Source organism: Odontomachus brunneus, unplaced genomic scaffold (assembly GCF_010583005.1).
Source record: "Odontomachus brunneus isolate Ranch 3 - 2012 unplaced genomic scaffold, Obru_v1 Obru_scaffold_058, whole genome shotgun sequence".
In the NCBI taxonomy this organism is placed as follows: domain Eukaryota; kingdom Metazoa; phylum Arthropoda; class Insecta; order Hymenoptera; family Formicidae; genus Odontomachus; species Odontomachus brunneus.
In genome coordinates, this window is record NW_022639508.1 from 924539 (window position 1) to 941483 (window position 16945).

At 38.7% G+C, this 16945-nt stretch overlaps 1 protein-coding gene across 2 annotated transcripts in view; it reads left to right on the forward strand.

Annotated features, from left to right (window-relative positions):
- The window catches only part of LOC116845819, a 37898-nt gene that overhangs the window by 18452 nt on the left and 2501 nt on the right, over nt 1-16945 (forward strand). Inside the window, exon 3 of one of the 2 annotated variants that reach the window (XR_004378343.1) lies at nt 14117-14270. The gene's annotated coding sequence lies outside the window, so the exon portion shown is untranslated. Of the gene's footprint in view, nt 1-9876; nt 10212-14116; nt 14271-16945 lie in introns of those variants that run through there. The other variant, XM_032818941.1, reaches the window with a different exon arrangement.

Genomic DNA, 16945 nt, shown 5'->3' on the forward strand with positions numbered 1-16945 from the left:
GGGGGGGGGGGGGCCGGCGGGGGAGGCAGACGAGGGGGAGGGATGGGCAAGGAAGGAAGAAAAAAGGCGGAGGATTACGGCGGTAACACCGGTGAAAGTAAAGTATCGTTCACATAAGGATTAGCGCGATGCAACTGGGAAGCTGATCGGGCGCATCAATTCGCGTAAGCGCACTCGTAAGAGTCAATAACTACGCTCGCGGGTCGCTCCTCAGGTGCGCTTTCTATAGGTTTCTACATACACACACATACACACACACACACTTACACTATGCCTTTTTTCCTCTCTTCTTCTTCTTCTGTTTGCGCGGCGCCGAAGAGAAGTCGCGCAACTACTCATTTCGTTCTTCTGAATACCGATCATGTGCCTTTTCCTCCAGTGTGAACTCTTGAAAAGTGAAAAGTTCCACGTAATAATGTTCTTATTTCCATCGTTCGAGAAGCTACGCGATCACTAAAGTCGTCGAGTTTATGTGAAATTTTTCACACTTTTTCGCATTTCGGAAAAAGTTACGCGATCGTAACAACCCTGAGCGCGAAAAAGCGCAAGGCTCGCGCCGTCGTTGGCGATGATACGAGCGTCTGTTTGAATGCGATTGTGTAAATCCTCGGCTCGACCAGATCCTCGCACTTTCCCATTCGGCTTAACCCGATTAATCCTTGAATTCGCGGATAATTTACGGTCAGAATGAAATCACAACGGCGGGATATGTTTCCACTCTTACTGTCGGCGTGTGCGCTCGATTGCAGCGCGCAATATAACAGATAGTCAATTAATCGCGTATTTCGCACGGGATTTTGTCGCGCGGAGAATGAGCTTACATGGCATGAAATTAACCTTTAATACAATGACGGAGAAAAAAGCGGTGCGAGATATATTCACGGGTATCCGAGTTTCATGAATTATGAATTCCGTGACTTTCGATCGGTGACTTTCACTGATCCTTACGCAGGACGAACCGCTCTCAGTCCGGCACAAGCGGCTCACGCGTTCACTTCTTCGCGAACTAAGTCTGGTTTGCGACATGTGAGTCGCATCATTGTCATCCTTGTGTCTTATAATTTTTATTTTGATAAAACTGATCTCGATATATATATATATATATATATATATATATATATATATATATATATGTGTGTACATTTAATATATTATATACTAAAAAAAAATGATTTGCTCAAACATTATGTTTTCTTCTATTTGCATAAGTCTTGATAAGTACCGTCGATTAAATAATCGTACATAAAGGCTTTATTCCTTCCTTTTACCCACATTTGGCATAATATTTGAAATACTTTAAAAGGCACGACTTGCGTATGCGGAAAGAAAACATAAAGTTTATGCAAATGTTCCTTCATTATATGAATATTACATTATACAATATATATATTCAATCTCTCGGGAGACACGAACGAAACGTCAGGGCGTGTCGCCACAATTAGAAAGCACATTTTACATAATTTTCATTTTAACGATTACATAACGCATACGCGCGCGCGCACGCTGCCAACAACAGCGACGACGAAATTCATCGTTCGTGTAATGCTGAGGAAAGGGCAACGTGTTCCTCTATCGAATCCCGAGTAATCCGATATCTCGACTCACTTTATGACAGGCGCGCGAGCAGTTGAAAAGTGGCCCGGCACACGCGAGACGCAACATTAGGGCTCATACAAAGCGGGTCAAGCCCGAGAAACGAGCTCCTGATTTCTAATTCATTTAGGGCGTGGAACTTAGAGCGTACATTCTATTAGCTTTGGGCTCTATTAGCTTTGGGCTGCATTTTTCATTCCGTCCGAGCGAACACAAGCAAGTGTGGTATGCTACTTGCTGAGATCACTAGAGAAAATCTACTCGTTAAGTGATCGTCCTAACGAGATACGAGAAGTATGATCGTCTCGTATCTTTCGTGTATCCACGAAAAATGGTTGATATTTTATTTAACGGTTGATATCATACAAATTAATATAAATACTCAAAAAATTAATAAATTAGTATATGCATCTAAAAAGATATAACCTCATCCTTAACGAGTCTTTTTATATACAGCTTCAAGAGTATTCTTTTAAAACCCCAAGACGAAAATATTTCAAGCACAATATTATCTCTCTTCATTAGAAGAGGAATATTTTTTCGGTAAATGTTTTCGCTTAGAGTTTGCAAGAAATAGCACCTTGCACCTTGCAGCAGTTCTTTTTTAGCGTTTTACATTGACAGAACAAATATGATAATAAAAAAATTTATTTGATGAGTACTAATAATATATTTACTTAAATCGAAAATTTTTTTATTTGAAAAGAATAAATAATTATTTTCATGAAAAGCTAATGTTTTAAGAAAATTTATATTTTCTTATTTGAGGAATATTTTATATTAATGTAAGTAAATACGTCATCAGTACTTAACGAATAAATATTTTTTATTTCTTAGATATTTTTTCCCTCACAGTGTAAAATATTTTAGTTTTCGAGGAATCTTGCTGAGATCATACATAAGAGGATTCCGCAAAGAGCGAGATTATATATTTTTGGGTATAAAAGCATAAATAGCGTGATTAATTTACAGCCGCAAGTAAATTATTTTTCACTCGCGGAGAAATAGTATAGTAGCGCAATATAGCTTAGAGAAATGCCGTCTGTCATGCATTCGCACGCCCAGAAACGTTACCTTTCCGCAAATAACGGAACGCACCGGCATTTGCCGAACTCCTCTAGCTAAGCGCGATGACCCCTGCCGGTGCGATTGTGATGCCGGTTCTCGTTCAACTGCCCGGGGTGTTCGATCGCGCCGATGCATCATCGAGTTTTTTCATATTCGCGGGAAGACTCGGTTCGATTCCCATCGCGGGGCATTGGTTGACAACGAATTAATGGAGCGCAGTTAACCGCTCCGGATCGTTTGCTCTGCGGCTCGCGGCGGCTCCCTCGCCGATTGGCGATCGGCGCGAAACGAATCGCGCTCGATAAGGTTCACGAACGAAGGTGACCGGCCGCCCACGACGCGTTTAACGATCACCGAATCGTCGTTCTTTCGTTTATTCGTCGCATTGTGGATGCGAATTTATCGTGTTTTCGCATAAAATCAGAAAATAGATGGAACCAATAAAAATTACGAGAGAGGCGATCGTTTCACGAGATCGTACACTGAGAAAAAAATGTTTGGTATTTTTGCAACCATAATCGCATAGAAAAATAATTACTATAAGTTATGATCAAGAAAATTATTTTCTTATTAAATTTTACTACAATCAGTGATAGTAATCTTATATGCATTTTATCACATGGGAAAACAACTCTATTAGTGTAATTGAATTTTCTGTTATTTGAGAACTAGATAAGAAAGATAGGAAAAGAAAGATTTCTCTAGGAGGTTTATACTTATAAATAAACCTATCCAAAAGTTACGCTCCGATTTCTGTCTAATTTTGCACAAATGTAGAAGTACAAAAAATATTTAGATATTTTTTCATTTTAGCCTACTTTGAGTTTCACGGGCAATTTATAGCTTTTTAATGTTCTCATTTCTATCATCAACAAGTGCAACAAAAATACATAAGAAATAAAATTGAATACAAGATATAAGCGTTTTTGGTTTGCTGATTATGAATATAAAGTCAAATGTGTAAAATTGTTTGTATAAATAACAAAATATTTAAACAAAACATGTAAAAAGTTAAAAAAAATTATTTATACAAATAATTTCTCAGTTTGACCGAGATTCGAATAATTTTTGACTAATTTTGCACCGATTTGAAATATTTCGATTGGAATCTCGGCTAAAAAAATTTAGAATGGTTCGTGTCTCATCTATGTCGATTTTGTGTTAAAATTATTTAATTATATCTTGTGTATTCAATTTTATTCTTATGCATTTATATCTATTATATCTTGTATTCAATATTTTTTTATGCATTTTTGTTGATGTACTTGATGATAGAAGTGAGAATATTAAAAAGCTATAAACTGCCTGTCAAACTCAAAGAGGGCCATAATGAAAAAATATAACTTAAATATTTTTTGTACTTCTACATTTGTGCCAAATTAGAAAGAAATCGGAGTGTATCTTTTTTTAGGTAGGTTTACTTGTCAGTCAATTACTCTTAAGTCTATATTAATAACTGTTAGTTGAAACGTATCCTATACTGAGAAGAAAGAAATGTTTTTCTCGCTCAGTATAGATGCCCCCGATCTTCGACCGTCTCTCCTCTATCGGTAATTATAAAATATCCTCTGTGTGTGCTTCATCGTGTCGTGGAAAGTTATCCCGTCGTTCAGAGGAGTTACAGAACCGTTGTGGTTCATTGTTGTATATTTAATTCTCAATCGACGTTACTCTCTAACGTAGCAACTGTCATTATCCCCGATGTGATTGCTACTTCCTCCACGAGGGGTTACCCTCGTTATTATTTTCGAGCAAAGGGATTTCGCTCGGGCCAGAGATCCCCTCTTTCTTTTCTCTCCACGATTCAATCGTCTCGTCGCCGTCCCGCCGTAAGATAACACTCTAATTACACGAGCGACTCGCCCTCGACTCTTCCCAAGGCGCGTTTCACCTCGCGGAAGAAATCGCTGCGGCGAGGCGAGCGGGCGTGCAGCTGCCGTTCGCGAATCCGCGGAATTCGCGATGGTAGGTTCAGCGCGGCCTACACGTGTAATTCCGCGCGTTACATTCCGCGATGGGTGCATTTCGCGCACGCGGAATGCAGCCGATCGTTAATCGTTCCGATACGTCGCTTGAAAATTCTCGCGCGGTGTGTTAAGTGTCGGCAATTGTCGCTGTCGCGAAAAAAAGGACGATCCTTTGGCGAGGAGAAAATAACACGGGCGAGAAATGGTCGGTCGCGTATCGAGAGAATTATAATACGCTCGTTTAAGCTCCGAAGTGAATGCGACGACCAAGATCGATTTTCGAAGTTCTGTGTGCGATAAAATAATTCGCTACTCCCGCCGACGCTATCACGAATTTCTCCTTCGTGTGTCGAGGCTCTGAACATTTCTCTTCTAAATATTCAACACGGCGGCTGTCGTGAGGTCCATTTTCGAAGTTCTTCGTGCGAGAAAAAAATTTATGCCCCCACAGCTTGAAACACTGTAACTTTCTGTCACTTTCGCGAAGTTTGCCGCGAATTTCCTCTTCGTGTATCTCGCGACTCCGAACATATCTCTTCTAAGCATACAACGCAGCTGCTGTCGTGAGGTACGTTTCTAAAGTTCTTCGATAATAAATTCCGCGCCTCTACAGCTTGAGACACTGCGAACTTCCGTCACTCTCGCGAATCATTTGCGAATATTTCTCCTTGGTACATCGCGTGTATCGCGACTCCCAAAATTTCTCTTGTAAGCACTCAAGGCGAGCCGGTCGAAGGATATGAAGGAGATATGGTGGAGCGAAGGGTCAAGTGACGCGATTTTTTTTTTTGTTCAATTTACGCGAGTAAGAGGCGAATCGCGAAAGGGCAGTTCTCCCCGCAGGAAGACGGTGGCCGTAGCTCCGCCAGCTGGCAGGTCGAGAGCGAGGCTAATGCTGGAGTAAAGGTTATCTAACTAACAAATGACGCTCGGATACGGCTGCGCTCGCCTTCTCTGCTGCATCCTGAGCGAGGATGCCTGTATCACGCGGCCGCGGATGCGATCCTTACGTTGGCGCGAACGCATCCGCCGGACGGTCCGTCCGTTGTTATCGCGATCTCGCCGCTGGGATTCTCACGAGTTCCTCGGGCCGTCGTTCCGCCGTCGGTCCGGAACCGTTCCTCGCCGCGTCATTTCCGTCGTAAGGCGCGGGAAAGAAACGTGTTACGGGCGTACACGGGGGATATTCGGTAATCGCTTCCTACGTCCGAGTCGAGAGCACTTTCGCCTTGCGTCACTTTTTCGTCGCTTTCAATTACGGCAGACTGTAAAACGAGCAACAAGGCGGGCCGATTTTTCAGTAGCAGCTTAAACTTCGATTTCCTTGAATTGTATTCCAATAATGTGTACGACGTACTTGAACAGAGTTTAAAATTAAATCTAACATTATAAGAGAGAGGATGTCGACATGATGCGGTTTCCTAGTTTTCATTGTCCTTCTATTTGGTTGTGTAGAATTGCAAATGCCTTCGCAGAGTGAAAGTACAAATGTCAGTGTCTGGAAAGACATCAGATATCGCATCAAAATAAGGAGAAATTTTTATTTGCAAAATTATTTTTGTTTTTAGCACAATATTTGATGTCCTTCCATACATTGACATTTCACTCTGTAAAAATACTTGCAATTTTATGCAATCAAATAGAGAAAAATAGTGAAAACTACGAAACTGCATTACGTCGGTATCAAGCAGTCGGTATCTCTCAAATTACACAGAATAAATTACACAGAATAAATTACACAGAATAATATCCTGCACATAACCAGAAATATTGTGAGCAGTATGGGGTTGCATCAATCTATTTATCTGCGTGTAATGGTAATATGTATGGTTGATATGTCTGAGTTATTTTGGTACATCAATTACATCACCGTATACGAAAAAAAAAGATATGCTAATATATGGACAACTAAAAATATTAATTGCAGGAGCAAATTTTCTTGCTTTTATAGTAAAAATTATTTAGTTGTGATAGCTAAAAGATTTGCTAATATATATTAAAGCAAGAAAATTTGCTCCTGCAGTTAATATTTTTAGTTGTCCATATATTAGCAAATCTTTCTTTTCTGTGTAGTTGCACGTGATCTGGTTTGTAGCAACAAGAAATCGATTGGGGTGACATTTACCATGGATACACTCTGATTGAAGCAACCAGATATCGTCACTGCTGCAACGTCAGTAACTCAGCAATTGCTCTGTAGTTGCAACAACTGCATAATTAGTTGTCCCGTATTTTACTATTGAATCTGGTTAGCGCAACCAGATTTATGTGTGGGCCCACCATATTGTTTCTTTTATGTACACAGAGAGAATATTATAATTCTTTTTCTCATATAAATTTCAATTTTATTGTGTTCTTGGTAGCCTAAGAATAGATTATCAGTAAGGTCAGGTTAGGTATTTTAAGGAACATTTCGCTAGAAACATAGCAAATATTTTTAATACATATCTCAGTTTCTAAAATATAAGTAGTACATATGACATAAAAGGATAGCGAATTTCTATAGAATCGATCTATTCTTATTCCTTACAGTACTTTTTCTTATAAAATACTCTCCATATACTATCGAAAAATCAGCCCTAACATGGCTTCCTAACATGAAAGTCACGAAAGCAAATACCTCTTGTCCTCAAAGAACGAGACATGATTTTTCTCCGTCACGTTCATCATTTATCCCTTTATTATTTTTTTCTTTCCTGACGCTTTGCTCGATTCAACGCGGTGACGTGATGTCTCATTTGTCTGCGAGCGAATGCTCGACTTGAACGGCGGAATGCGGGTCGAAGGGTGCGTGCGAAGAGACGCGAAGCAAGTTGACGACTTTCCATCCTCCTGGTCGCGTGCGGATACGTCGTTACGCGCCGCGAAATGTCAAGGCATCCTCGCGAGAGTGAAAGGACGCGTCCTGCCGCGTCGCTTCACTTCGCTCCGCTCTACGCCGCGCCGGGTGATCCCCGCTTGCCGTTTTTCCATCCCTGCGCGGAATAATTAACAAATTAATAACCGTCGTGGCACTCTAATCGGTCGCCGCGCCGATGAAATGGTTTCATCGAGAGTCTCGCGCGCAGTCTCAAGGATTGTCCCGCAAGGATAGAGAGACGTAGCAACAAATGCTCGCTTCCCGGGAACCCTGAGAATCATTCCCGGGGCGCAGCTACTCTGAGAAGCGTGTGATCAAGAACGAGAAAGGAAATTGATTAAAGTATATGATTATTACAGAGGAAAATGTCACTTTGCATTTTATATTGCACGTATAAAATACAATATTAATAATGGCGAATGTAAAGGTAGACTCATTATCAAGCTCCATTTGTTCTCGTGATGTGTCATTGACGAAATACATATTTATCAGGTAGACTGAGATAATTAGACGTTTATAGTCATCTGATTTATATCATTTCTTCGTGTAGCGTTACCGATTAGCATCCGATACGTCGCTGTCGAGTGAGAGAAAAAATCGCGAAATGCAATATGCTAATGCAGCGTGGAATTCCGTGTCGATGCATAATCGTCATTATTTCCGCAATGACGCAACGGTAATCGCGCCGAGATGAAAACATTCGATATGGCCGGCGCGTGACTTCGTCATGCGAGATTTTTAAGACAGAATTCATATATATATTTCTCTTTTTAATATTAAACGATGTCTTGCGTTTATGAATATTTATTGTTAGTTAAATGTTAATGATTTCATTTGACTTTCATAATTAATTAAGGAAGATCCATTTTGATATGTTTGAGATATATCGACATAAATATCTTATATATGTGAAAGCAAAAGTAAAATTTCGTATAAAATTTTGATATTCGCAATGAATTTGACGTTCGGGCAGAATTATGCCGCAGAAAGGAGAACAGTTCGATAGACTTATCTTCGAAATTCATTTATGCGTTTTTGCGGGTGCTTCTTGCGGAGATACGGTTTTATATGACTGCCCTGTAGCAAATCCAGTTCAACGTTAGTTACGACGTAGCTGCAAACGCGTTGCATAGCACCTGAGAGAGTAGAATGCGAGAGTTGGCGCCGAGAATAGTCTGCTTGCGAGCAAGCAACCTTGTGTTGACGTTAAAATATAAATCTCGTCAGAGGTCAATGAACATGTAGCGCAATACCGATAAAAGTGACTGCACGAGCACTACGAGTGATACTTATGATCCGTCCGGATCGGTTCGCGTATCTCGCAACAGCGAATGTCGATTAAAGTCGACCTGTGTGAGCGACCCTGTTAGAGAGACGAACTAAACCGAGGATCGCGATGTAGCCGAGGTAGATTTACTGGCGAATAGTAACGCGGACGTGCAGAATAAAATTTTCCTTGTGCCCATTACGCTTCGCGGAAATTACTTTTGAGATAGAAATCGTCACTCTTCTCTCCGCAGATATATATACATCTTTCAAATGTATCTCTATGCACAGAGAGAATTTTATTTATAGTAAAAATTGCTACGCGCGCGGAATCTTATAAGAAACAAATCGACATTCTGCAGCAATTGGGTATATCCTTTCGTTTCACATGTGTTAGTTGTGTTTTAGAAAATATGCTATTATAAAATTTGTTATGTTTCCAGCTTTTATTATACTGAAAAAAAAAATATCTTAAAAGAAAAATATTTCTTTGATGGATACCAATAACATATTTATTTGAATTTAAATCCTTCACTTAAATAGAATAAATAATTGCTTTTATGAAAAGCCAAGCTTTTGAGAAAATATATAAAATATAGAAAATATTTTCTTATTTGACAAATATATTGAATAAGTAAATATGTTATTAGTATTCACTGAATAAATATATATATTTTTTTAGATATTTTTAGATATTTTTTTAGATATTTTTTTCTTAAAATGTATGTTCTTTAGCACATAGATCTTACTGACAATTTATTCTTGCACTACTAGAAACATAGTAAAATTGCGAAGATTTTCAATTTTATGTTCAATTTTAGTATGATTTTCAATTTATAGTCTTAGAAGAAACTATTCTCTCTGTGTATAATAATTTATCTCTATAATATTAATAATAGTTTAATAATAATAATAATAATCTTCAAAATAATTTTCTAATTTTGACAACTTTTGACGAACGTCTCACGCGCCACATTCAGAATTAACCGCGTATACGCATATCACAACCCTCTTATACACAAGGAAACAAGGTTTCTAAAGGTGGGCCTCGTCATTAAATCGCTCCGTAATAAAGCCGAGCTCTCGCACGAAAACACTTTGGTTTCCCTTTTATTTTTCCAGACAGAACAATACATACGAAGTCGTTTGCATCAGTCGCGAGACGATCGTCGTGCACGTTGTAAACGTCGGATTCCACAAAATTGCCTCATCGCCGTCCTCTTCCGGTAGACCTTGCGTTCTCCACGTAGGCGACGTAGATCTTCCCGGAGAGATCAGCTAACTCTCCTCCGTGATCCTCGAAGACGAGGCGCGTCCGTGTTGAGCCGCGTGTTTCTCGTCGTCCCACGGATAGAGAAACGTTAACGGCGTGGCCCCGACGTCGGTGGGCGCCCATTAAAGCTAGGACCCACATTCAGACGACTGACAAATGTGACGATCCGCGACGTCGCATCCGCTCACCGAGCGCGCACGTCCGAGTTAATTGTCGGCGGCAATTAAGACCGTCTCGTGTTTTATTGAACACGCGCGGTAGCGCCGGTGTGGAACCGTCACGCCGTGCTGGGATCATGGGAAAGGGTTATATCGCCCGGCCGAAAACGTAACACATCACAGACATCGTGTAAATCACGCGGCTAATTAAGCCGCCGGCCGAACGGCGAATTCACGTTGCCTGTCATCGCCCCGGAGATGCTCGCGAGGTCCCCTCATCCTGGACCAGCGAACGACGACGATGACGACGTTTCTCTTTCTTTTTCATCTGGCGGTGATCGCTAGCAGGGCAACGGCAGCAGATGCTGAGATAAATAAAGGTGAGTCAGGAAGAAAATTCCTCGTCTCGTATCGCGGCCCTAACGAGATCGCGTCGTTATTCGCGTTTGATCGTAATAATGACGTAATATTTTAATGGAAGTGACCACGTGAGTAAAGGTGACGCGTTTTACAAACCTTAGTCGCTCGTACAACGCGACGATCTTTATGCTTGTCCCATCTTCGCGGTGGACAATAGCGTTCTGACATTACGTGTACCGCACGAGATGAGAATTCCTAACGAGGATGCGTACTCTCTCACGTGGGAAAGGAAGATAGTGACATTCCGCGACGCAATCGAACGTGTTTCATATCAATTGGGCTCCCACCGAAGAAAATCATCTCGTGGAGGTCTCTCTGTGTCGCGTGTTTTTCTTCTTTTTCCTTTAACACACCGCGTAGGAAATTTAATCAATTTTCACACGGAATTGCGGCCATTGTACTTTCAATTAGGAAATCACACTTTGACAAGCGCCTGTTACACGCTCTCCTCGATTAGATTCGAACACAATGTAGAGAAATTGTCGGCTATCGCGCCCCACGTAATTACGCTCGCGCAACGACCCGCATATTTACGGGCTCAGTTAAGTAATTTACGTTGAATTAAGGAAAACGGCTTAAATTAAGTATCCATAACTTGTTGAATTTTTACGGGTAAATTGTCATTGTGCTGCGGTCGCGAGACGTTGTCCAGAGATGAAGCTGCACAGATAAGACGAGACCTTTGCATGCGAGAAATAGATGGCTACATGCTTAACGTATAAGCACGTTTTCAAGTGCATCTTAGACGAGCAAGTGATTATCCTCGTGGAGCATGAGAAAGGCACCGCGATGCGGGTATCTCCGAATGCCTCTGCTTAATTTATATCACGACTCCAACGTGTACTCGCGTGCGCAGCTCCTTAAATAGACTGAGATATTTCAATTAAGTCGCATAAAGTTAACTCGATTTGCAAAGCAGGGAATTTCATTCGCGCGTTTTATCCCGAATAAATTTATAAATGTACAGAAAGGGTAACCTTCATAGATTTAATGTTTTATCAAGAGCGGGGGAGGCCAGTAAGCGCTACCGTGGATTTTTTTTCGTGTGAAAATTAAACTATAATTTTCGGGGGATGATGTAATAATCTTGAACATTGTCAAACGCACTTCGGTTTAAACTTATTTGTATTAAATAATTAAATGATCGCTGTCATTTAGTCTCCTGATACAATAAAGCTGAATAAATCGTCATTGATATATAAGTATGGTATTTTTATATACATAATAAAACTCAATAAATTGCGATTTTTAGAATCTAGAATAGCCGTAGAAATTTACATCTTTATTATTATTATCGCGACAAGGGACGTCGTAAACATTGCTGACGTCATAGGCAAAAAGTTCGATCTCGCGGCTATATTGCCAGTAAAAACATTCAGAGGGGTGGGGGTCTGTAGTCCTTGATCGGCAAGGACCGCGCGTAATTTACCTTTTATCTCGTCAAAGTATACTGTGTGGTAGCCGTGTCGTCGAATAAAATCACGGATTTAACGGCTTGCCGATCGTTACAACGTTCGATAAATGTTCGCCGCTCGTAACGAAAGCTTTCGTTAAGCGAAGCGCGGTTAATTGCGCCAGATTATCCTGAATTCACGCACGTGAGAAAGAGGCACCAGGATCTCGCGTAAATCGCGCATTTCATTGCGCGATGCGTACGTAAGTTTGTCGGTGTCGTCGCGTTTAAACGACGCGCCTCATACCGCGCGAGAACGATCCGTTTTATCCAGATTTTCGATGCACGATTCGTCGCGGGTGGCGAGAAATTCCAGAGGCGGAGAAATCTCGGTATGGTTTAACCCTATCATTTCTAGAGCGAATCGAATAATCGCCGTCAGATAGACTCGCGGTGTAATAGAGCTGAGGAAATTTTTATCAACACATAATCGCCGTCAGATATACTTTTGTGACATGACAGGATTTGATAAATTATTGTCGCTAAAATATTTCTCACGCCCTCCACTTTAATGATATCTCGTAGCTCCAATAGACCATTTCACAATATTAAAAAGATAAAATCTTCATGATGTTTCGCGCTTGATCACGTTGTAATTATTAGATCTTACACAAAAAAATATTATAATTTCTTTTCATATGAATTTTTTTTAATTTTACTGTGTTTTTAGTAGTCTAGGAACAGATCGTCTCTCAGTAACGTCTATCTTGCCAAGGAACGTACAGTAAAAATTTTTCTAGAAATATAACAAATTTCGCTAGAAATATAACAAATTTCGTTAGAAACATAGAGTAAATTCTTTAACAGCACATTTTAGTTCCTAAAATATAATAAGTGGTGTATGAAATGAAAGGTTAGTCATTCGCAATAGAATATTGATCTATTCCTCGGTTAAAAGTTCCATAGTAATTGTTACTAGATAATAAATTTTAAATAAATTAGAAAAAAATAAAATTCTCCTTGTGTGTATACACTGAGGGAAAAATTACTTTAAAATCAACAAATATTTCTTTTATGGCTGCCATTAACATATTTACTTAGATCTAAATTCTCTTTATTTAAATCAAATATTGTTTACCTGATTTAAGTAAACAATATTTGGTTTAAATAAAGAAAATTTAGATTTAAATAAATATGTTAATGGCACCCATCAAAGAAATATTTGTTGATTTTAAGGTAATTTTTCCCTCAGTGTAGTAATGAGTTGCTATACGATGTGCAAGATTGCGACATTCATTGACCTGGTTTACATCGTGCACTTGATACACGTACTAAATAGTAATTTTTTATTAAATAATCTCAAAATTGACAATGTATATCAACGACGACGCATTCAATCGATACAATACGTCTTTTTGATGAGTATTATACCAGCTTAATATACTGTTGTTTATATATATCGTCGATATTAAGGTTATTTAATAGAAAGTTACTACTTAGTATGCATATCAAGTGCACGATGTAAACCAAGCCATTATCGGAACGAGTGCTAAACAATTAACTATTGTAATATAATGTAGCATTGAGTATTACGCGTGATATAATGCACGGTATAATCTTTCAATAGCAAGCCGTACGAGCATGTATGACATGGCTCGGTTATGTTGTATATGGAAGGTCGCGCGACCTATGCTTGCAGTCACAACAGTGTTTAACGCTGGATCGAATACATCGCGCTATCTTGTTCGTTCTAATTATTCTATATCGAGCAGAATACGTGTGCAAAAGGAGTAGAATAAGATTATGATACTTTATTATGATATTCATAATTATCATGATTATTTGTGGAGTATATCGTGAACGACGAGAAAAAAACTTCGTGAGATTTATAAAATAATTTAAAATTTGAGTATTTTAAAGGATACCTTGCGCGTTCGAGTATTTTACTAACGACACATCCTGATTATCGAGATCTAATGACTTTTATTCATTATTAATTAATTATTAATTATTTATTGAATTTGAAGGAAAAGTCTTGAGTCTTCATATTTTTAATTCTCCCACAAATCGAATGTTATCCTTTTATTATCTAATTAGAGGGATTATTTTTTGTTTCAGATTTTATGATCAATGCGACTGGCGTTTTCTGTTGGTAGACATGAGACGACATTCAGAAACGGGCTTTCAGATGCAAGACAACGCAGTACAGCGGCATCTCGTCGATGGACTTTGTTGGACGTTGCTGGATATTGATGGACTTCAAGGCGACATGGTGAGGGACTCAATTAAAACATTCTCGGAGTGTATGTTTTTATTAGTAGCGTAGATCATAGTCGTAGACACGATTGATTTTCACGAAAGAAGCAACGACTGTATAAGCAACTGTGTATTTGACCCAATTTAATACAATTACTCGTATCTCTAATCGAGTAAAAAAAGAAGGGTGGTCCCGATAAAAAATTATTTATGTTACATTGAATCGAGTCGTGTCGGTGAATCGTTGCGTAACATAATCGTTGCGTTATTTCAAGAACTCTCTTCCGATTCCTTTACTTCCTATTTTCAAGAAACTTAACATTTCCACCCAAATGACGTAGGCTATATTTATATTAGCTTTACTATTATTACTATTATTAATAGCATAAATTACAGTCTCAAATCGAGACATAGTCAGTTGACGCGAGAATAAATTGGTTACGAATAAAGTTAGCGGAGGCAATCTTGCGAGACACGCGATATTTAGTCCCGCCATGACAGGGAAATTGTAGGAAAACTGTCTCCGCGGGAGCAACACGAGAGCGACTCGAAATAATTTGCAATCGCGTCCGCGTCGCCGTGCAACGCGCTTAACGCACGCAAATCACAAGCTGCAGCGCTTTAATAAGCGTTGAATGCAGATAGCTCGGCGAGATACACGCGAAACGATCGGCCAAAGATCCGTAGCCGTTGCCGCGGCTTCGAAAGGTTACACGGAGGGAGGCAGGAAGGGAGGAAAAAAGGAACGCGCGATTCGAAATCGTTCCTCCGCCGCATAATAATCTGATGTCGTTTGCGCGCGCGCATTTGGCGCGATTACGCCATTCCGGACTGTGTTTAATATCGGAGGACGAGGATCGAGATCGAGTACCACGCGAATTTCCCTGGGACGCACGTGCCTCATTGATCCGCCTCGTTGTTGCGTAAATCCTGCTTGGATTATTATTCCTCGAAACCGCGAGCTACAAAGTGAAGCAAGTCACCGTCACTTTCGAGAATACTACCACTACACTGCTACCGTTTTTCCTCTTTCTTTCACTTTATCGTATTTTCACAGATATCGGAGTCTTAAGATTTTTTTTCTCTTCATGCGTTTAGACACTCGTCCCTTCTAATAAATACAAAATTTATGAATGGGATATTTCGGTCTACCGATATTACCGATTATATTGTAATGTCTGTAACTTATTTGATGTGTCCCGGGGGAAAGGAAGTAAGTTAACGTTTTTTTTTTAATTATTTCCATCACTATTTTATACGGAGAAAAAATTGCAGTGAAAATTATAGGAAAATTTCTGTACTCAGGCACAAAAAATCATGATGACGTCAAAATGATGTCAAGGTGAGGAGAAAACGACTAAAAAACTCACTCTTCAATCACGATTTGATCGCGTTCTCGTCATTCTGACATCATCATGGTTTTCTGTTCTATTAAAGTAATTATTTGAATATTTTTTATACGATACATCAAGGTAGATCGTCAAATTTACTACTTACATAGTAATTTATAGAGATGTGCAAACTATTCGAATTTGAATCGAATCAAGTGAAATTCAATTCGATTCAAATTCGAATCCCTATGATTCGAATCTGAATAATTCGAAAATTTCGAATCGAAAGATTCACATACGGATCGCGCATTTAGCATTAACGAAGAACTATTAAAGACATCCAGCCTTACGGGAATTAGCATAACTTGAAAAGTTTGCTATACATTAAGATTTTCTTCAAAAATATTAAAAGAAGATAATAGCTTCTAAATAAACTTTTATCGACAACTATCGGATTGATATATGTCGTTGTGCAGCTTTCAAGGCTAAAACTTTCATACATATTTACCGACTATATATTATATATCTCTTATTTTAAAATGAATTTATATTACATGATCAATATTATCTCTCTTTGTTAGTTACTGAAGTCACTATTTTTATGTTAAATTCAATGATTATGTTAATTAAAAATGTTTTTAATGATTTTATTTCATTCGATTCGATTCGGGTGAAATTTCATCGATTCTATTCGACATAAAAAATCTTTGATTCGTACATCTCTAGTAATTTATAATACAATCTCAATATAGTCCAACTTTACAAGAAACTTTTTAAAAAGAAATATAATTTTAACGTAATTTTTATTACAATGTTTCCTCCGTATGTTCGTCCAGTTCACTTTAAGAGGATGCCGGACATATAAATTTTACCGACATAACTTTGATTTTTTTTGTAAAGTTTACGTCTTGTTGCTTGCATAGAATTACAAACGCTTTTACTCAACAAAAGTGCATGCAAAAATTAATTGGAGCATTGCTCAATATGTGATAAAAACGAAAAAAATGTTTAAATTTAAATTTTGAGCTATCAGTTAGTGCAATATTTGTTTAATACAAACATTTTGCAGGTTGTACATACCGAAACTGTGGATGGTCCAATCAAGAAAACTTCAAAGATCATTACTACACTTTCAGAATTTAGTTCTAAAAAAGATACGAAAAGTTTGCAGAAAAGTTTATGATTACATGCGGTTAGGTTTTCTGACAACTATGATAAAGTAGAGCGAAAAATTAGTTCACTAAATTAGTTCATTATTAGGATATTTTTTGAGATGACACCGTACTTTTTACAACATCCAAATATTCAGAGTATATATATATATATATATATATATATATATATATATATATATATATAT